Source organism: Monodelphis domestica, chromosome 4, assembly GCF_027887165.1.
Source record: "Monodelphis domestica isolate mMonDom1 chromosome 4, mMonDom1.pri, whole genome shotgun sequence".
In the NCBI taxonomy this organism is placed as follows: Eukaryota; Metazoa; Chordata; class Mammalia; order Didelphimorphia; family Didelphidae; genus Monodelphis; species Monodelphis domestica.
In genome coordinates this window covers 361,771,720-361,793,968 of record NC_077230.1, presented here as the reverse complement: position 1 = coordinate 361,793,968, position 22,249 = coordinate 361,771,720, and the positions used below count along the sequence as shown (strand labels likewise).

General features: G+C 39.1%; 1 long non-coding RNA gene across 2 annotated transcripts; it reads right to left on the bottom strand.

Moving 5' to 3' along the window:
- Nucleotides 1-1,537: 1,537 nt before the first annotated feature.
- On the bottom strand, nt 1,538-22,193 carry LOC130453852 (uncharacterized). 2 transcript variants are annotated; one of them, XR_008911478.1, is made up of 4 exons: nt 21,962-22,193; nt 8,581-8,936; nt 7,279-7,408; nt 1,538-4,876 (listed from the first exon to the last, which is right to left on the bottom strand). It is a non-coding gene; the product is annotated as an uncharacterized LOC130453852 (long non-coding RNA). The 2 variants fall into 2 exon arrangements; XR_008911477.1 differs by lacking the exon at nt 8,581-8,936 and having other exon boundaries at nt 21,962-22,190.
- Between the last annotated feature and the right edge of the window lie 56 nt (nt 22,194-22,249).

Sequence of the window (22,249 nt, the reverse complement as noted above, 5' to 3'; positions counted from 1 at the left end):
TCGCCTAATTGTCTTATAGTTTCCTTCTTTATGTTCAAGTCATTCACCCATTTTGAATTTATCTTGGTGGAGGGTGTGAGGTGTTGATCTAAACCTAATCTTCCCCACACTGTCCTCCAATTTTCCCAGCACTTTTTGTGAAATAGTGGATTTTTGGCCCAAAAGCTGGGATCTTTGGGTTTGTCATATACTGTCTTGCTGAGGTCACTTACCCCGAGTCTATTCCACTGATCCTCCTTTCTGTCTCTTAGCCAGTACCAAATTGTTTTGATGACCGCTGCTTTATAATATAGTCTGAGATCTGGGACTGCAAGGCCCCCTTCCTTTGTATTTTTTTTCATTATTTCCCTGGACATCCTTTGTTTTCAAGTTTTTTTATTTGCATTTCCAATTCATTAATCTCTGCTCTCCCTAGTTTGTTAATATATGCACTCAGGGATATGAATTTTCCTCTGATTATTGCTTTGGCTGCATCCCATAAGGTTTGAAAGGATGTCTCACCATTGTCATTTTCCTCGATAAAATTATTGTTTCTATGATTTGTTCTCTAACCAATTTTGGAGCATCATGTTATTTAATTTCCAATTAATTTGATTTGGCTCTCCATGTACCCTTACTGATCATTATTTTTATTGCCTTATGATCTGAAATGGTTGCATTTATTATTTCTGCTTTTCTGCATTTGTATGCCATGTTTCTGTGACCTAGTGTATGGTCAATCTTTGTGAATGTGCCATGTGGTGCTGAGGTGTATTCCTTTTTGTACCTATTTATTTTTCTCCATATGTCTATTAACTCTAATTTTTCTAAGATTTCATTCACATCTTTTACCTCTTTCTTATTTATTTTTTGATTTGATTTATCTTAATTTGATTTTGGTTGGTTCAGGTCTCCCACTAATATGGTTTTACTGTCTATTTCCTCCTTCAATTCTCCTAGTTTCTCCATTAGAAATTTGGGTGCTATACTATTTGGTGCATACATGTTGATTAGTGATATTTCCTCATTGTCTATACTCCCTTTTAACAAAATATATTTACCTTCCCTATCCCTTTTAATCTGGTCTATTTTTGCTTTGGCTTTGTCAGATATCATGATTGCAACTCCTGCCTTCTATCAGTTGAGGCCCAAAAGTTCTTACTCCATCCTTTAATTCTGACCTTGTGAGTATCTACCCGCCTCATGTGTGTTTCTTGACGACAACATATGGTAGGGTTTTGGATTCTAATCCATTCTGCTATTCGTCTACGTTTTATGGGTGAGTTCGTCCCATTCACGTTCAAAGTTATGATTATCACTTGTGGATTCCCTGGTATTTTGATATCTTCCCCTAATTCTGACCTTTCTTCTTTAGCTATAACCTTTTAAACCAGTGATTTACTTTAAATCGGTCTCCCTAGTCCCCTCCCTTGATATTATTCCCTTTCTAGCCCCTCCCTTTTTGTTCCCTTCTTGTTGGTTTGTTGGTTTTGTTTTTGCTTGTTTTTTTAGGATCTGTTAACTTTCCCCTCCCCCTCCCTCCCTTTTTGTACTCCCTTCCCCCCCACCTTAATTTCCCCTTCTCTCTTGCCCTGTTGGATAAGATAGAATTCAAGATCCCAATAGATCTAGATGTTCTTCTCTCTCAGAGTTGATTTCATTGAGAGTAAGGTTTAAGAAATACCAGTTAGCACTCTCTTCCTCTCCTGCTTACAGGAGATTTCTTCCCCTCCCCTTCCCATGTGTATCTTTGTGTGAGAAAGATTATTCTATTTAGTTTTTTTCTATTTCTTGAAGTATATCTTAGTACCATCAATGATTCCCCCCTCCCTTTTTCTTTCTTCCCCCCCTTCTCCATATCGTCTTAATGCCCCAATCTTTCCCTATGCGTGATTCTTCTAACTACTCTAATGATGCATACAATTTTTGAGTTACATATTACATTTCCCCCACATATTAATATATATAATTTGATATAAATTTAGTCCTCATAGAAGAGTTTGAATAAAAGAAAAAGATAACATTTTCCTCCTTTTCTCTTTCCTTCATAGTTACCTTTTCATGTTTCTCTTGCTCTTTGTGTTTGGATGTCAAACTTTCTACAGAGCTCTGGTCTTTTCTTTACAAATGCTTGGAAATCTTCTATTTTGTTGAATCCCCATACTTTCCCCTGGAAGTATATAGTCAGTTTTGATGGATAGCTGATTGGTTGAAGGTTGAAGACCCAGCTCTCTTGCCTTTCTGAATATCATGTTCCATGCCTTACGGTCGTTCAGTATAGAAATTGCAAGGTCTTGTGTGACCCTGGTTGGCATTCCTTTATATCTAAATTGTCTTTTTCTGGCTTCTTGTAAGATTTTTTCTTTTCCTTGAAAGCTTTGGAATTTGACAATTACATTCCTGGGAGTTTTTTTGGGATTTAGTGTAGAGGGTGTTCTATGAACTCTTTCAATGCCTATTTTGCCCCCTTGTTCTAGAATCTCCAGGCAGTTTTCTTGGATGATATCTTGTATTATGATATCCAGATTACTGTTTATTTCTGGCTTTTCTCCTCAGATTCTCTCTCCTTCCTCTGTTTTCCAGGTCTGTCACCTTGTAAGTGAGATATTTTGTTATCTTCTAATTTCTTAGTCTTTTGACTTTGCTTCATTAATTCTTGCTCTTTTGCAAGATCATTGTCCTCCATTTGCCTGATTCTGACCTTTAAAGACTGGTTTTCCTTTTCAGTTTGGTCTGTCCTGCTTTTTGAGGCTTCAAGCTGTTTCTGCAGTTGCTTGTTTTTGTCCATCAGATTGCTGATTTCCTTTTGTATTTCCCATTTTTCCTGCCAGAAGGCTTCCATCTCTTTTATAACTTCCAATTTAAATTCTTCAAGAGCTTGTGGACAATTTCCATTTCTTTTGGAAAGATTTGGAGCATTTGTTTCCTCTTCTTTTTCCTCTATATTCTGTATTTTCCCTCCATAAAATGTATACAAAGACACCCCCTTCTTCTTGCTTTTCTTGGAGTTGGGATGTTGTGATTCCTGGGCACTGTTTGCCATCTCTATGTTTTTTTTTCTCCCCTTTCCGGTCAGAAATCTGAGTGAGGAGGGCTTGCTCTCAGTGTATAGGTCTAATGATCAAGGCTTCAGCCTCAGGCAAATTCTCAGTTCTCTGCAGCTGCGCTGTCTTCCCCGGGGGAGCCCAGTGTCTGCCCTCCCCTGCCTGCTGGCATTTCAGGTGTTACTGCTTTCAGGAGTAGGTCTTTGGTGGTCTTAGTTAACTCTCAAGACCTGTAGGGGCCCCTTGCTCACTTCAGGGGATCCTTTCGCGTACTCGTTGATCATAGCACGCTAGTTCTGGGTGCCCGTGATCTGAGTTCTGTGACAAGGAAATTACTTTAAAAGACTGATATATATTAATTTAAGGTCACCAAGGAATTCAGCTATGTAATTCCTAAATGAAACTTCAAGTCAGCAGTCAACCTTTTATGGAGTTTTAATTACAAACAGGAGGAAGAAAGGTATTAGAGATAGAGATAGAGAGAGAGAGAGAGAGAGAGAAAGGGGAGAGAAGGGAATAGGGCTTAAATACCCCCTCTGTTTAGGCTGGGCCAAAAGGCCCAAGCCCTTAGATAGCTGAGGCAAAGAAAGAGATCAGTCCCTATCACTCACGTGACCAAAATGGAGAAACAGTCTCAGGGGCCTCCACCTCCAGCCTCCTTCAGAGCAAGCCTTCTCAGAGCACCACCTCTCAGAGCAAAACCTCTCCAACCACCTTCAGTCCTCAGACCCCGCTATCTTTAAGGAAACCATCTCAGTTCCCTCCCCTCAGTTCTCACATCTACCAATCACTGTCCATGTCTTCCCTGTGCCAATGGTGGCTCTAGCTTAACCCAGGACCTCCCAGAGGTCTGCCCCTTTGCACATGTCTGTTGAAGGTCATATTCTCAAATAATTAAATTTTGATCTATGCTGCAGCCCTTCCTAAATCCTGTTAGGACTGAGTAGGGTGGAGATTGTAAGTTCCAAGACCTGGTTCTGTCATTCCAAGTATCTCTATTGTATCAATTCTAAAATCAATCATGACTCAAAGAACTTCCTGTTCTATGCTTAAGCATAGATCAAAGCCCTTTCCATTGTTCAGCAAAAGGTTTCTGTCCTAAAGTAATCTTAAGTAGGGAGGAGAAGGACCCTCCCAGGCCAAGGGGGGTTCACATTCCAATAGACTATCAGTAGGAAATTTTTCAAGTATGAAATTTCCCAATGGTGAAATTTCCAACATTTATAAGTCTAAGAAATTTTAAGGTTTACAGTTCCCCTTGCCCGCCTGCCAGGATTTCAGGTGTTACTACTCACAGGAGTGGGTACTTGGTGGTCTTAGTCAGGTCCCCAGACCTGGGGCTGCCCCTCTCTCACTTGTTGATTCTGGCCAGTGCTGACTTTAACTCTGGCTCCAGATGTGTGGTGGGTGGGGGGAGGGTGGGTCAACTTTTCGTTCCCTTATACTGTGGAAATGCCAGAATCCCACCTACCTTCAGTGCTGGGCCTTAATGTGGGGTCTCTCAGATCATATGAGGATGGTTGTTTGTTTGTTTTTTTAGGGGGGAAGGGTCTTTTGAGGTCGTCTGTGTCGTTGGGTCTGAGGAGAGGAAGCAAGCCATGTCTACTCTGCAGCCATGCTTACCTGGAAGTCAGTTCCCTGTTTTTTAAGTAAACAGTGTAACGAACATATATATAGTTTACATGAGAAGAAATACTGTGATCCACTGTTTTAAAAAACATTGCTGGCAACTCACTCCAGTAGCCAACCTGTACGCGGCCTTAATCCTGAAGATGTCCTCCCAGATCCTCAAATGATGGGCGCCAATATGTTGCTGCCTGAGGGAATCAAAAACACCAGTGGGTTCTTGTAATCTGTGGAGGGAACCATGGACACAAAAATGTAAGGCAAGGGGAAGATTAAGAGGAAAGAGACACACACAGAATATATGGAAGCAGCTTAAAACATACTGCTTTGCTACTCTTCTCTTCCCAGAGGTTTAAGGTTTGTATTTAAATGTTAATGGACCAATGAGAGCTAAGCAAATTCACAATACAAAAGGTGAAAGAAACACTTGTTTTTACATAGGTATTAGAAGAATGTATAAGATTCCTGAGAAAGGATGTACATTCCTACATTTGCTGAAGGAGAAGTGAGATATAATATGTAAAGCTGTTACCTGCAGAATGTGACTTTGTGCCTATTCTACTGATCTTCCTGCATTTTATCTTATCTGTAGGAATTCTTTCCTGCTAACCCAGAGAATTGTATGTGAGAATTGGAAAGTTGACAGACAAGCAGTCTCCTTCCAGATACTTTAGCCCTAAATCAATTCCTTGACAGAGGGATCCAGTAAAAATCAATCTTGTGAATTATTAAATATAGCTACAAGAAAATTGCTTTTGCAACCATATCTTGCTTTCACTGTCCCTCAACTATTGTTTATTGGGATCAGCTTTGACCATACTTTTCAAAATCCTCAGGATTCATCACTCCTAATCCCTTCAGACAAACCATGGAAAAGATCTATAAATATTTTAATAACAGATTGATAGTGGAGTTTATTGTTGTTCAATCATTTCATTCATGTCCAATTCTTTATAACCTCTTTTGGGGTTTTCTTGGCAAAGACATAGGAGTGGTTTGCCATTTTATTCTCCAGCTCATCTTACAGATGAGGAAACTGAGGTAGTTAAGTGACTTGCCCAAGGGCATACAACTAGGGAATAGTTGAAGTCATATTTGAACTCAAGAAGAGTCTTACTGTTTTTAGGACTAGTCTTCTATTTACTGTGGCACCTTATTTCCCTTTCGAACCACATTTTGAAAGATAATTAGAAGTTTAGAAAAATTTTTTTTAGCAACTAGAAAAGTCAGAGCCATAGGACATTTTAGACGCACTGAGGAAAGCTGCCACAAAAGACATGTTTGCGAATCTGCTTCAGATCTTGAGCAAGGTTGATCTCATTTTTGCAGCTGCAAGGCTATGGCTGTAATAAAAATAGCTCTTGATAAAATAATTTCTCAAAAATGGGCTGAAGTCTTCTGGCATGAAAACAATAAAGCCTTAGGTCATGAAAGGTTTTCTTGAGTCTATCAATAGACTTTGAGCAGGGGCTAAAAATATTCTTGTATATGAATGACCAAAGAAACCTTTGTAGTCTATCTATACAGCTAGACATTCCTATGACCAAATGGGCACAGAGTTTCCTCACCTTTTCTATATCCCCAATTACTGTGATGTAGCGAATGTTTGCTCAGCACAATTTTCCTATATATGTGATGGACTGATATTGAATAAACGGAATAGCACAAAGAAGCCCAGCCTGGCCCCGCCTTATTCACTTCAACCATATGAAACACCAGTTGATTTCCCCTATCTAAGAGCAGGTCTCAGAAAGGGGAATCATCAGAAAGTGGAGAATTAGATCTAAATAGAACAACTAAAGAATCTTTGTTTGGAAGGGACAACTGTTAAGGTGAGAGACTTCCTGTGGGAGCGAAGGAACTCTTTTGGTCCTGAAAGGAAGAGGACAGGCTGGATTGTTGGAGCTTGCCTAATTCAGCCTATCTGTGGAGAAGGAAAAACCCTAAAATCATCTTTGGAGGTTCTTTGTTTGATTGGAGAACATCTAGAAAAGGATCTGACTATATCTGCTGTGTTTTTATCAATTTTCCAGAAGGTTTTATGTCAGTTTGGCTTTGAGGTTTACCTCAGGGTTCAGACCCAGTGGGTTTGGACTTGGCCATTTTGAAAGCAATCAGAATGGGTTTTGGAGAGAGCTTTTGAACTCAACCAAACCAACTACTGAGGGTCATAGATAGGCAGTTTAGCCAGCTCTTTTTGGGGAACAGCTAGATAGAAATAAGGGAGCTGGTAGATTAGCTTGATGACCGGAAGATTCCCTCTTGTTAGAGATGTAGATTGTGGTGGGTTGGATAGCTAGATCTTTAAAAGTGAGAGATACCTTGTTCTGATCCTCAGTTTGTATCCTCTCTTTGAATAGAGATACTGACTTTATATAACATTATCTCCAAGGTGTTTTTGCACAACTGACTCAGTGAGAGAAAGTGATTCTGTTTTATTCTCATTAACAGGTGGTTAGAATACCTGGAGACCACAGTTAGGTATTTAGGGAGTTCTCTAAGTGGACACTACATCTATCGACTTGAGTTCTCCTATTAGCCTTCTGGTTTTATTAGCTACCTTCTGTTTTTTTATACCCTAAAAATTACAATCCCCAGCAAAACCCATGATTCCCAGCACTCTACTCACTTCCCGTCATTATGTGCTGATATAGACAGGCTATAAATTGGGTGCAGTTCCGTCTTTGGTTCTCTTTCCTTGTCGTGGCCTTGGTGGAACGTGGATTTTGAGCAGGTAGAAAAACTTCGTCACATTGGTTCTGTTTTGTCAGATAATAAACTTACACTTATTGGACATTAATTTAAATCTTACACTATGTTCTATCTGAATATGCTAGAGAAAAAAAATCTTATCTTGCTAACAAACATAGTCCCTTTACTTTTAGTGAACTGTATTTAAAATAGTTACAATTTTAAAACTATTTTGAAAATCTAGAACATGATATCACTCCTGGGCAACTTATTTTCTTCTTGACAAAAGAGCTCCACTGAAAACATCAATTATTCTTTTGGTCAGTGAAAACCATCAAGAGATGCTATTTCTAAGGTACTGAGTGAAAATACATGCATAACCCAGTAGAATTGCTTGTCAGCTACAGGAGGGGAGAGGGGAAAGGGAAGAGGGAAGGGAGAGAAGATGAATCATGTGATCATGGAAAAATATTTTTTAAAAAAGAGATGCTATTTCTAGTTCTGTGACCAACTAATAGTCTGACTTTATGCCAGTTCTTTCATTTAATAAGGCCTCAGTTACCTTTTTATCTAAAGTGAAGGGTCTGAACAAGATGATTTCTAAGGCCTCTTTATCATTCTGTATGTAGAACACTGTGTATAGTATTTGGGAAGCAGGGTGTTAGAAAAAAAATGTAAACCATGATCCCTTTCTTCAAAGAATTTCCAACCTAGTAAGGGATGCAGAGTAACTAAAAGACAGAGATGGTTATACAAACTACATATATAAATGCTGAGAGGAAAAGAGTAGTATACTGGTCTATGTTTTATATCTTTGGACATTTTTTTAAGAGGACAAGAAGTTGTTTTGCTAGGAAACCTAGAATGTAAAATCATCATCTGACCTGGAAATTTTTTTCAAAAGAAGTATTGAATACTCCATCAAACTCTTACACTTTAGTTTATTCACCCAATATTTAAACAGTGGATTCTTCATTGTGCTTCTGGGAAAATATTGTGTTTTTTTTTCCTACAACACTGATAATATTTATTTATTTTTAGTTATCAAATTTTTTTTTAAGTTTCAGGGACTGTAAATTAAATGTTCCAATTTTTGTTCAAACATTTCAGTCATGTCTGAAGCTTTTAAGATCCCATTCAGGGTTTTCTTTTTTTTTTTTAATTAATTTATTTAGTCAATTTAGAATATTAGTCCTTGGTTACAATAATCACATTATTTCCTTCCCTCCCCTCCACTCACCCTTCCTGCAGCCGACGCGCAATTTCATTGGGTATTACTTGTGTCCTTGATCAGAACCTATTTCCATGTCGTTGTTGTTTGCATTAGGATGTTCACTTAGAGTCTACCTCCCCATTCATATCCCTTCAACCCATGTATTCAAGCAGTTGCTTTTCTTCTGTGTTTCTACTCCCAGTTTTTCCTCTGAATGTGAATAGTGGTTTTTCTCATAGATTTCTCCAAGTTGTTCAGGATCACTGCATTGCCATTAATGGAGAAGTCTCTGTGTACAATGTTCTCTTGGTTCTGCTCCTCTCCCTCTGCATCAATTCCTGGAGGTTGTTCCAGTTCCCATGGAATTCTCCACTTTATTATTCCTTTGAGCACAATAGTATTCCATCACCAACATATACCACACTTTGTTCAGCCATTCCCCAATCAAAGGGGATCCCCCCATTTTCCAATTCTTTTCTACCACAAGGAATGCAGCTGTGAATATTTTTGTACATGTTTTTGTCCTTATTATCTCTTTGGGGTACAAACCCCAGCAGTGCTATGGCTAGATTAAAGGATAGACAGGAGGGGTGGAGTCAAGATGACGGCTTAGCAAGCAGCAAAAGTTCAGACCTCGTGGAAGACCCTTCCTTGCTGATACAGACTGAATGCTCCTAGGGCACCGAAATTCAAACTGAACAACAAGACAGAAGCAGGGAACCCTCCTTCTGGACTCAAATCAAAAGGTATGCCCCCCAAAAGCCGGAATCCAAGAATACTCAGGGCTAAGGGGAAGGCAGAGCAAAGGTCCCAGGACCCATCCCCCACAACTCAGAGGGCTGAGCCCCCAGCAGCAGTGGTAACCTCTGAGCGGGCAAAGGTGCTGGTTTGGAGGGTCTACCTTGTGAGCAGCGGGGCGCCAGGCTCGGAGCATCCAGCTTGGACAGCTGGGAGGAAGCCAGGGAGAGAAGGGGCCATGGCTGGGTCCCTCCATTGGGCTCCAGTCTCACCGTTGCCTCGGGGCACATCCAGACCAATCCAGTTAAACATAATTCCATCAGAACTCCTCAGTTTAGGGAGGCGGGCAAAGGCACTTGCGGACATCAGAGAAGCAGCTGGAGAGAACTGGAGAGAGCCTGGGCGGCCCAGCCTTCCAGGAGTCTTCAGAGCCTCAGAGCTTCATACCACATACAGCCTGACCCAGTTGAACTCAATCCAATCAAAAGCCCCCAGAGGACAGGGAAGCTAACATTCCTCCCCTAGAGACTGTACCAAGAGATCTGACAAAGCTCCAAGAGGGGAGACTGACAGCCCCAAAACCAAAACAAAATGAGAGGAGCAAGAGCACAGCCAAATATGGGGAGCAAAGAAGGGGTAAACTCAAGCAAACAATAGAAAAAGAAAGAAATTACAAGAGACAGCTTCTGCACAGGTAATGAGCAAAGAGCGAATGAAACAGAGGGGGAGGGATCAGCAAAGGAAAAATCAGAAATCCCAGCGAATTGGATACAGGCTTTGGAAGAACTCAAAATGCAATTCAAAACACAATTAAGAGAGGCTGAAGACAATTGGGAAAAGAACTTAAAAACTAAGATAAGTCATCTGGAAACAGAAAATAGTGTCTTGAAAGTCAAAATCAACCAGCTGGAAAATGAGGCAAAGGAGATGAAAGATGAGGTGAAGAAGATGAAAGATGACCTCCAAAGAAAATCTGACCAAAAGGAAAAGGACAACCAAAAAACTAAGGATGAAATCCAGTCTTTAAGAACCAGAATACAACAACTAGAATCATGTGACCTCACAAGGCAGCAGGATACTATAAAACAAAACCAAAAGAATGAAAAAATTGAGGAAAATATGAAGCAGCTCATTCACAAAACTGAGGATTTAGACAATTGGTCAAGGAGAGACAATTTAAGAATTATTGGCCTACCAGAAGACCATGACAAAAGAAAAAGCCTGGATATTATATTACAGGAAATTATTAAAGAAAACTGCCCCGAAATCCTTGAACAAGAGGGAAAAGTGGAGATTGATAGAATCCACAGATCACCTCCTGTACTTAATCCCCAACTGACAACACCCAGGAACGTTATAGCCAAATTCAAGAACTATCAGACCAAAAAAAAGATATTACAAGCTGCCAAGAAGTCGTCATTCAGATACCAAGGAACCACAGTGAGAATAACTCAGGATCTGGCTGCATCCACACTGAAAAAAAGAAAGGCATGGAATATGATATTCCGGAAAGCAAGGGAACTAGGTCTACAACCAAGAATCAACTACCCAGCAAAATAGACTATATTCTTTCAGGGGAAAGTATGGTTATTCAACAAAACTGAAGAATTTCAAGAATTCGTAAAGAAAAGACCAGACCTCAACAGAAAATTTGATGTACAAGCACAGAACTCAAGAGAATCATCAAAAGGTAATTAAAAAAGAGGGGAAAAAAGAAAAACAAAAAAAAATTTTTAAGAGACTCAATAAGTTAAAATGATATGTATCCCTATAAGAAAAGAGGTCATTGGTAACTCTTAAAAACTGTTGTTATTACCTGGGCAGCAAAAAGAAGTATACTTAGAGGGAATAGCAACAAACTGTATAAGATGAAAGGACAAGACATAAATAGGTATATAGATATATGCATGCAAAAATACATACGCATGAGTATGCATATATATACACATATATATAACTAGAGCTTAAAAATTGGTTAATATTAAAAGAAATGGGAAAAGAAACAAATGGGGGTAAATTTATATGTCATAAAGAAGCTCATGGTGGGAGGGGGGGAGAACATCAATACACTGGAAGGGTAAAAAGGTCGGAGACAGGAAATACTCAACTTTTACGTGCTTTGAAAGTGACTCAAAGAGGGAAAAACAATCCAGTCCATTGGGGGCAGAGAATAGATTTGCACCCCATAGGGGAGTAGAAGGGTAACCAACGGTCTGGTGGGGAGGGAAGCAGTACAAGAGAGGGAGGGAGCGGGGGGGGGGGTTAACTTTAGAAAGACTACAGGGAAAATAAGGGGGGGATAAATAGGGAGGGAAGTAGAAAGGGAAGTAAAATAAGGGTGGGAACAAGGGGGACTGTTCAAAAGCAAACATTGGTATAGAAGGAAATAGAGAAAGAAGAAAAGGCAGGAAAAGGAGCAGAAATCAAAATGCTGGGAAATACACAACTAGTAATAATAACTCTGAATGTAAATGGAATGAACTCACCCATAAAACGCAAGCGAATAGCAGAGTGGATTAGAGTCCAAAACCCTACCATATGCTGTCTACAAGAAACACATATGGGAAAAGTAGATACACATAGGGTGAAAGTAAGAGGGTGGAGCCAAATCTATTGGGCATCAACTGACAAAAAGAAGGCAGGAGTCGCAATCATGATATCCGACAAAGCCAAAGTAAAAATAAATCTAGTTAAAAGAGATAGGGAAGGTAATTACATCCTGATAAATGGCAGTATAGACAGTGAAGAAATATCTGTACTCAACATGTATGCACCAAATGGCATAGCATCCAAATTTCTAAAGGAGAAACTAGAGGAACTCAAGGACGAAATAGATAGAAAAACTATACTAGTGGGAGACCTGAACCTTCCTCTATCTGAACTAGATAAATCAAAACAAAAAAATAAATAAGAAAGAGGTAAGAGAAGTGAATGAAATCTTAGAAAAATTAGAGTTAGTAGACATGTGGAGAAAAATAAATAGGGACAAAAAGGAATATACCTTCTTTTCAGCAGCACATGGTACACATTCACAAAAATTGACCATGTATTAGGGCATAAAAACATTGCAAACAAGTGCAAAAGAGCAGAAATAATAAATGCAACTTTCTCAGATCACAATGCAATGAAAATAATAATTAGTAAGGGAACATGGAGAGGTAAATTGAAAATTAATTGGAAATTAAACAATATGATTCTCCAAAACCAGTTAAAGAACAAATCATAGAAACAATAACTTCATTGAAGAAAATGACAATGATGAGATATCCTTTCAAAACCTATGGGATGCAGCGAAAGCAGTACTCAGAGGGAAATTTATATCCTTGAGTTCATATATTAACAAATTAAGAAGGGCAGAAGTCAATGAATTGGGCATGCAAATTAAAAAATTAGAAAGTGAACAAATTAAAAATCCTCAGATGAAGACTAAATTAGAGATCCTAAAACTCAAAGGAGAAATTAATAAAATTGAAAGTCAAAGAACTATTGATTTAATAAATAAGACTAGAAGCTGGTACTTTGAAAAAACAAATAAAATAGACAAAGTACTAGTCAGTCTAGTTAAAAAAAGGAAAGAAATAAACCAAATTGACAGTATCCAAGATGAAAAAGGAGACCTCACCTCTAATGAAGAGGAAATTAAGGCAATCATGAAAAACTACTATGCCCAATTATATGGCAACAAATATGGCAATCTAGGTGATATGGATGAATACTTACAAAAATATAAATTGCCTAGACTAAAAGAGGAAGAAATAAATTACCTTAACAACCCCATTTCAGAAAAAGAAATTGAACAAGCCATCAAAGAACCCCCTAAGAAAAAATCCCCAGGTCCAGATGGATTCACAAATGAATTCTATCAAACATTCAAAGAACAACTAATCCCAATATTAAACAAACTATTTGACAGAATAGGCCAAGAAGGAATTCTACCAAATTCATTCTACGACACAAACATGGCACTAATCCCAAAGCCAGGCAGGTCAAAAACAGAGAAAGAAAACTATAGACCAATCTCCCTAATGAATATAGACGCAAAAATCTTAAATAGGATACTAGCAAAAAGGCTCCAGCAAGTCATCACAAGGGTCATCCACTATGACCAGGCAGGATTCATACCAAGAATGCAAGGATGGTTCAATATTAGGAAAACCATCCACATAATTGACCATATTAACAAGCAAACTGACAAAAATCACATGATTATCTCAATAGATGCAGAAAAAGCCTTTGATAAAATACAACACCCATTCCTATTGAAAACACTAGAAAGTATAGGAATAGAAGGGCCTTTCCTAAAAATAATAAACAGTATATATCTAAAACCATCAGTAAACATCATCTGCAATGGGGATAAACTAGAAGCCTTTCCAATAAGATCAGGAGTAAAACAAGGATGCCCATTATCACCTCTATTATTTAACATTGTACTAGAAACACTAGCAGTAGCAATTAGAGAAGAAAAAGAAATTAAAGGTATTAAAATTGGCAATGAGGAGACCAAGCTATCACTCTTTGCAGATGATATGATGGTTTACTTAAGGAATCCTAGAGAATCAACCAAAAAGTTACTCAAAATAATCAACAACTTTAGCAAAGTTGCAATAAATAAACCCACTTCTCTAATCCACTTCAGCAGCAAGAATTAGAAGGCGAAATTCCATTTAAAATCACCCTAGACAATATAAAATACTTAGGAATCTATCTGCCGAGACAAACACAGGAACTATATGAACACAACTACAAAACACTTTCCACACAGCTAAAACTAGATCTAAACAATTAGAAAAACATTGATTGCTCATGGGTGGGACAAGCTAACATAATAAAAATGACAATCCTACCTAAATTAATTTACTTATTTAGTGCCATATCCATTGAACTACCAAAAAACTTCTTTACTGAATTAGAAAAAAACATAACTAAGTTCATTTGGAAGAACAAAAGATCAAGGATATCCAGGGAAATAATGAAAAAAAAATGCAAAGGAAGGAGGACTTGCAGTCCCAGATCTCAAACTATATTATAAAGCAGTGGTTATCAAAACAATTTGGTACTGGCTAAGAGACAGAAAGGAGGATCAGTGGAATAGACTTGGCGTAAATGATCTCAGCAAGACAGTTTATGACAAACCCAAAGATCCCAGCTTTTGGGACAAAAATCCATTATTTGATAAAAACTGCTGAGAAAATTGGAAGACAGTGTGGGAGAGATTAGGTTTGGATCAACACCTCACACCCTACACCAAGATAAATTCAGAATGGGTGAATGACTTGAATATAAAGAAGAAAACTATAAGTAAATTAGGTGAACACAGAATAGTATACATGTCAGACCTTTGGGAAGGGAAAGATTTTAAAAGCAAGCAAGATTTAGAAAGAGTCACAAAATGTAAAATAAATTATTTTGACTACATCAAATTAAAAAGTTTTTGTACAAACAAAACCAATGTAACTAAAATCAGAAGGGTAGCAACAAATTGGGAAACAATCTTCATAAAAACCTCTGACAAAGGTTTAATTACTCAAATTTACAAAGAGCTAAATCAATTGCATAAAAAATCAAGCCATTCTCCAATTGATAAATAGGCAAGGGACATGAATAGGCAGTTTTCAGATAAAGAAATCAAAACTATTAATAAGCACAGGAAAAAGTGTTCTAAATCTCTTATAATCAGAGAGATGCAAATAAAAACAACTCTGAGATATCACCTCACACCTAGCAGATTGGCTAACATAACAGCTATGGAAAGTAATGAATGCTGGAGGGGATGTGGCAAAGTAGGGACACTAATTCATTGCTGGTGGAGATGTGAATTGATCCAACCATTCTGGAGGGCAATTTGGAACTATGCCCAAAGGGCGATAAAAGACTGTCTGCCCTTTGATCCAGCCATAGCACTGCTGGGCTTGTACCCCAGAGAGATAATAAGGAAAAAGACTTGTACAAGAATATTCATAGCTGCACTTTGTGGTGGCCAAAAATTGGAAAATGAGCGGATGCCCTTCAATTGGGGAATGGCTGAACAAATTGTGGTATATGTTGGTGATGGAATATTATTGTGCTAAAAGGAATAATAAAGTGGAGGAATTCCATGGAGACTGGAACAACCTCCAGGAAGTGATGCAGAGCAGAACCAGGAAAACATTGTACACAGAGACTGATACATTGTGGTACAATTGAAGGTGATGGACTTCTCCATTAGTGGCAATGCAATGTCCTTGAACAATCTGTAGGGATCTAAAAAACACTATCCACAAGCAGAGGATAAACTGTGGGAGTAAAAATGCCGATGAAAAGCAACTGCTTGACTATAGGGGTGGAGGGGATATGACTGAGGAAAGACTCTGAATGAACACTCTAATGCAAATACCAACAACATGGAAATGGGTTTGAATCAAGAACACATGTGATACCCAGTGGAATTGCGCGTGGGCTATGGGAAAGGTGGTGGGAGAGTGGGGAGGGAAGAAAAGAAAATTATCTTTGTTTCCAATGAATAATGTTTGGAAATGACCAAATAAAAATTAAAAAAATAAATAAATAAATAAAGGACAGACAGTCTTTTAGCACTCTGGGCATAGTTCCAAATTGCCCTCCAGAATGGTTGGATCAATTCACAACTCCACGAGCAATGCATTAATGTCCCAACTTTTCCACATCCCCTCCACCATTCATTACTTTCCTTTGCTGTCATGTTAGCCAATCTGCTAGGTGTGAGGTGATACCTCAGAGTTGTTGTGATTTGCATTTCTCTGATTATGAGATTTAGAACACTTTTTCCTGTGCTTATTAATAGTTTTGATTTCTTTAACTGAAAATTGCCTATTCATGTCCCTTGCCCATTTATCAATTGGAGAATGGCTTGATTTTTTTGTACAATTGGCTTAGTTCTTTATAAATTTGAGTAATTAGACCTTTGTCAGATGTTTTTGTTATGAAGATTGTTTTCCAATTTGTTGCTTCCATTCTAATTTTGGATGCATTTGTTTTGTTTGTACAAAACCTTTTAAATTTGATGTAATCAAAATTATTGATTTTACATTTGGTGATTTTTTTCTAGCTCTTGCTTGGTTTTAAAGTCTTTCCTTTCCCAAAGATCTGGCATGTATACTATTCTGTGTTTACCTAATTTGCTTATAGTTTCCTTCTTTATAGTCAGGTCATTCACCCATTCTGAGTTTATCTTGGTGTAGGGTGTGAGGTGTTGATCCAAACCTAATCTCTCCCATATTGTCTTCCAATTTTCCCAGCAATTTTTATCAAATAGTGGATTTTGGTCCCAAAAGCTGGGATCTTTGGGCTTATCATAGATTGTCTTGCTGAGGTCATTTACCCCAAGTCTATTCCACTGTTCCTCCTTTCTGTCTCTTAGCCAGTACCAAACTGTTTTGATGACCACTGCTTCACTGCTAATGTTTAAAGGAATGGAAAAAACCTACTCAATAAACTGCTTCAAAGGAAGCTGAATTAAAGCTGGAGAACCTGGGCCACATGAGCAATAAGATGGCAAATTAGACATTTTCTACATTTCTATCAAATCTCAGCTTTTTCATATGGCCTACAACATACAGAATCTAAAAGAATGTAAAGTAAAAGCCCCAATCCCTTGAAACTCACAATCACTGACCCTGAGCTCACTCATCACTCCTCTCTCACCTCCCATGCTACCAGTAGCAAAGTCATACTTGCAGAGCAAGGACATAACATAGGCTTGCAATGAAATCTACCTTTCCTCTTCCCCTTCCTAGTGCCAGATGATGGAAGTTTGTTTTCTTAGGCTTTGACAGCCAGCTTGGCCTTCAGAAGCAAAAGTCTGCTCTTTCCTAGTGCCAGAGGGAATGAGACAGGTCATCAAAAGAGGACACCATATATGTGGAGGGAGGGCTGTGTAGCACTCTACCAAGCCTAAAGAAAAGAATATAGCATCTAGCTGGGGAAAGTTCTGTTCCCACAATGGTTGGTTAAGGCAAACCTGGAATGGTGAAATGTGAAGTGCCCAGTGTGGGAGAAGGATGAGCTGTTTTAAGATGCAGCTCCAGAAGAATCCACAATCAGAGGGGAGAAAGGAAAATAAGGGGTGTGGGGGAGGCTTATAGTACCAAAGATTTCAGGGAAAATAAAATTCATATGCCTTGAACATAAAAGAAAAATCAACAGGAAAAATGATGACAGTAGGATATATGGCCTCCAGATCTGGCAATGAGTTCATGAAAAAATATTGAGAAATAAAGGAAAATGATCTATCATTTGAGGAGAACATAAAATAACAACACACTATTCCTCAGTGTTTTAAAATAAAAATGAGAATTATCAGAGCAGAAATTATGTTCTGTACAGCAAAAATAATGAAGAGAATGGAAAAACTTTAATCTGCAATGGCAAGTTGCTTCAAAGAAACAAAGAGAGAATGATATTGGAGATATAAATACACAGAAGGGAAGGACAAACTGGAAGAAGAGAAACAAAACATTAATAGTAAAAGAAAATATGCTCACTATGCAAGCAAAACAAACAAACAAAAACTTAAGGATTATAGGTCTTTCAGGAAGAACAAGACAGGATGAAAAAATCTTAACACTATAATGAAGGAAATAATAGAAGAGAACTACCCAGAACTTCTAAATATAGAAAATGAAATTTCAGTTGAAAGAATTCACAGATCACTTCCAGAAAAAAACTCAAGACTATAAACTCTAAGACAGTGTTTAAATTTAATAGTTCAACTCAGAAACAAGTTTTGCAAATCATCAGGAGTAAGACCTTCAAATACAAATGAAAGGGTATTTGAATAATGTAAGACTATTCTGTACCCACCAGAAAAAGGAGGAAATGGATGTGTTCTGAAGAGCAAAAGAGCTTGGAATATAGCCCAAGGTGGCCTATCCTCAAAAATCTCAACTTAACCAGAACAAAAGGCATGAATGCTAACTATCAGATCTTCTCACCCTGTGACAGCCCAGTACAATGAGCCTTGGAAATAACTTTGCCACCTAACTCTGCTCATGGCCCTTTCCCTGCATCATCAGTATTGGTGAGGGAACTCACTCTCATTGTTACTCTCCTTAACTAATCATTGACCAATTGCCTTGGATGACTGAAGACAGAGCTCTCCCTGCCCATACTATTGTACCTGTTTCTAGTCCAACCCCACCAAAGGAAGCAATCCATGTCAGTCTGTTAAGTGTTTACTAGATGTCACGCATTATACTAAGGGTTGGGGATACAAAGAGAGACAAAAGACAGTCCTTTACAATCAATAATCAAAAAGAGTTAGAAACATTTTTAGAAAGAAAATTAGAAAAAAGGAAGAAAATTAGAATTGAAAAGATTTGCCTCTTAAATACCCCAAAGTATAGAAAGGAAGGAGTGAATAAATGTTCTAAATATACACAAGAAAGGAGTGAAGGGCAGAAATCTGGTAGAAATAATAGTGAAGAGGCAGAAAAAAGGTATTATGGAGAGAACTTGACAATACTCTGTGTACAAGTGAATGCTTCTTTTGTGGGACTACATTATAACATGGGAAGATATAGGAAAAGGTGGGAGGGGAACAGGGACATTGGAGAGGAGTAAGTGATGAATTGGTAAAATCAAGGGCTAGCAATGAGGGGGTGACATCTGTTGACTCAGAAAGAAAAGTGCCTTTAAGGGAGAGGGAGAGGGGTAAAGACAGAAGAGGTTGATAAAGGAAGTCTTACTTTGGAGATGAGTAGGGGTGCTGATGAATGCTCCTAAGGGTAAAGAGAAATGGTCGGTAAAGGGAGATGAGGACTAATGAGGACCTCACACTGGATGATATCTAGAGTATTTAGTGCTTGAAAAGTTTACTTGTCCTGGGAGGGAAGGAGTTGGAATCCATAGGGGCGGATAATACCTAGAGGAGTGGGAAACCATGAGGATTCAAGATTTCCTGGTAAATGTAGAAAAAATGTTAACAATAGAGGGTATAAATTATTAATGGCCTGCATAATCAGGGACATGGTAGGAGAGGAGCTTTACCATAGGACAACATCCTGTCTATCATCTTGTAATAGAGTGGTATAAGGGATGGGATCTGATGGATAGAATTGGGCCAATATCAGATTGATAATTGTGGTTCAGGAAGGCCAACAGAAACCCAGTTCAGACAGAGCCTGGCCTGAGACCAATGTACACAGACTACTTAATAACAGGGAAGTTGTGTTTATTCTAAAAGAAAAAGGATAAAGGGGAATTAGGAAGGCCTTAACACTAATATCAACTAACTAAAATTTCCCAGATCTAATAGACCTTTCACAGGGAATCTTCATAGTTTGATCTACACTAATCCTCACCTCTCTGACCTAAAGAAAACCCCAGTCCCTGCTCTACCTAAATCTGTACTAAACATCCCTCTTAACCCCCCCTTAGGTGGTATTAGTGGTAGTGGTCAATGGCAGTTAGGCAGGGTCCAAGGAAAGGTTCTGGATCCAAAAGGAACCCAGATCTGGTTTTACAGTCAGATAGTCAGATGTTTAGGATCACTAGGAAAACACAGCAGATAACAGCAAGGTAGCAGGTAGGATGGGAAATCAGGGTAGATCAGCAACCACAGGAAAAATTTAGTTTTGCTTTTAAAACACTAAACTACCAAATACACGTGTTTGTGTTATTTCTCATCATGTCTCTTAGAAGTACCAGGATCAGAATCCTGGTCACTTAATTCCTAGTTTAGAATTACACCATATATAATAAAAAAAAATATGAAGGAATAAGGTGGTATCTGAGCTAGTCTGAACTAAGGTAAAGATTCCAAGAAGTGAAAAAGAGAAAGGAGTTCGTTTCAGGCCAGGGGGATGGCTTGTGTCAGTGAAGAAAGTTGAATTCTTTTAAGAAAGTCTAAGCAATTTATTTCAATGTTGGCTTGTTTTTGCATTTCTTTATATTCCCAGTGTTTGTTAGAATGACTGGTATATAACAGGTGCTTAATTATGCTTGCTGACTTGATATTGGTTGAAATTATGGATAAAATCTGATTGACATTACTACTAAAAATCCAGAGAAGTTTATTAGGGGGATCAGTATACCACAGGGTGGCAGTGCTTCTCTAGGGATGAAAGGAAAAAAAACAAAACTTACTTAACTATTTAGCTCTGTTAGGTTTCTGAGCAGAGAATTATAACTTTCCTGTTTTCATAAAAGTGGTTTCTTTTCCTGAATTACTGAGGCCATCTGTAGCTTCCACACTTCAAATTCATGGAGTCTTTGAGGAAAAGAAGAACCTTCTATATTTCATATTAACCCTGAATAAAATCATAGGCCTTAGAATTGGAAAGTTTTCAAGTCCAACCTCATATATAATTATTTTAAAATGCTTTATTAATGCATTTTATCTTTATGTTATAGTCATCTCTCGAAAAGGAAAAAAAAACAAAAGCAAGACCTTCCCCAGCTCCAGAAAAATGTCCCATACGATGACTGCATTTTGCAAGAATTATAATGCTCTGACCTAACAGATTTCCTTTTCCTCTTCCCCTCACCTCAGTATTCAATTATGCTGAGGAAGAAACTTAGGCCAAGAGAGGGACTTTCCTAAGGTCATACAGGAACAAAGAAGTAGAGCTGGTTTTTAAACCCTGGTTCTGTTTCTAAATCTGAAAAGACAGAAGCTTTCACACTTTTCCCATGCTCTATGTGAGGTAGGCTATACCATTCATTACATAAAAGGCATAGCTTTGTGTGATAGATGTGGGTGCAAAGTAAAAAGAGGTGATTTGACCAGATCTTGTCTAACCTTTGAAGACCAAAAAGTTACAGACTAAGGGGTCCTAGATCCAGGGAGATCTCGAAGAAATGGCTTTTAGATGGAAGGAGTCTCCACAAAGACTTAGAATAAGGGAGTCTCCAAAGAGAGGACCCTAGATCAAATGGGACCTCATAAAGAGAGGCCTTATAACAAAATCCCAAAGAGGGCCCTAGACTGAAGAAGTCCCCAAAGAGAAGATCCTAGATCAAGAGGGCCCCAAAAGAGAGGGCCTTCAACCTAGTAAGGCCACCCATTGAAGGGACCATATAGAAATGGGGCTCAGATCCAAGGCAAAGAGAAGGTCTTGGATTAACAAAGTCCCCACAGAAAGGGCTTCAAACCTAGAATATGGAGCTTAAGCCCAGTGAACCCCACAGATCTGGAGTTCTAGATTTAGGGAGATGCCACAAAATGAGATTTTGATTCACTCAAACAGAGCGCCTTTTGGATCCAGGTAACCTCAAAGAGGACTCTAGACCCAGGAAACACCACAAGCCAGCCCTAGATGCAGGGAATCCCATAATGTCAGCCCTAGATCCAGAGAACCCTATTAAAGTCATCCCTAGACCTATGTTGCCCCCACTGAGAGGGTCCTAGGCCCAGGGAGTGCCACAAAGTGCGCCCTAGGCCCAGGGAACCCCACAGAGAGGGGCCTTGATCCAAGTAGCACCAAAGAGGTCTCTAGACCTAGGGAACACTACAAGGTTGGCCCTAGACCCAGAGAGTCTTATAGAAAGGGCCCTAGCCTAGAGAACCCCATAGTAAACCCTGGACCCCGGGAGTCCTCCAAACTCAGCCCTAGACCCAGGTACTTCCCGCAGAAAGGGTCCTAGACCCAGGGAGTCCCACAAAGTCCGCCGTAGACCCAGGGAAGGCCCTACAAAAGGCCGCAGAAACTACCTCGGGATTCACAGGTAGGTGGTTTATGGAGGTCATGCCACGGCCGCTGCCTCAGGGACTCCAGCCAAACAGTCGATTTTAGGCACGCGCAGAACTAAACCAGGAAAAAAGTTAAAGGTCACCACGCCTGACTGCGGGCACCCGAGGGCAGAGGACCTTAAGAGCGCTTGGGGAGAGCGCCCCCCAGCGACCTGCCTGAGAAGGGCAGGGAAACCAGTGCGCGCCAAGCACCTCCCGCGAAACGTTAGGAAGTCCCTGGCGGCGCCAAGCGTGGGGCGGGATCTCCAT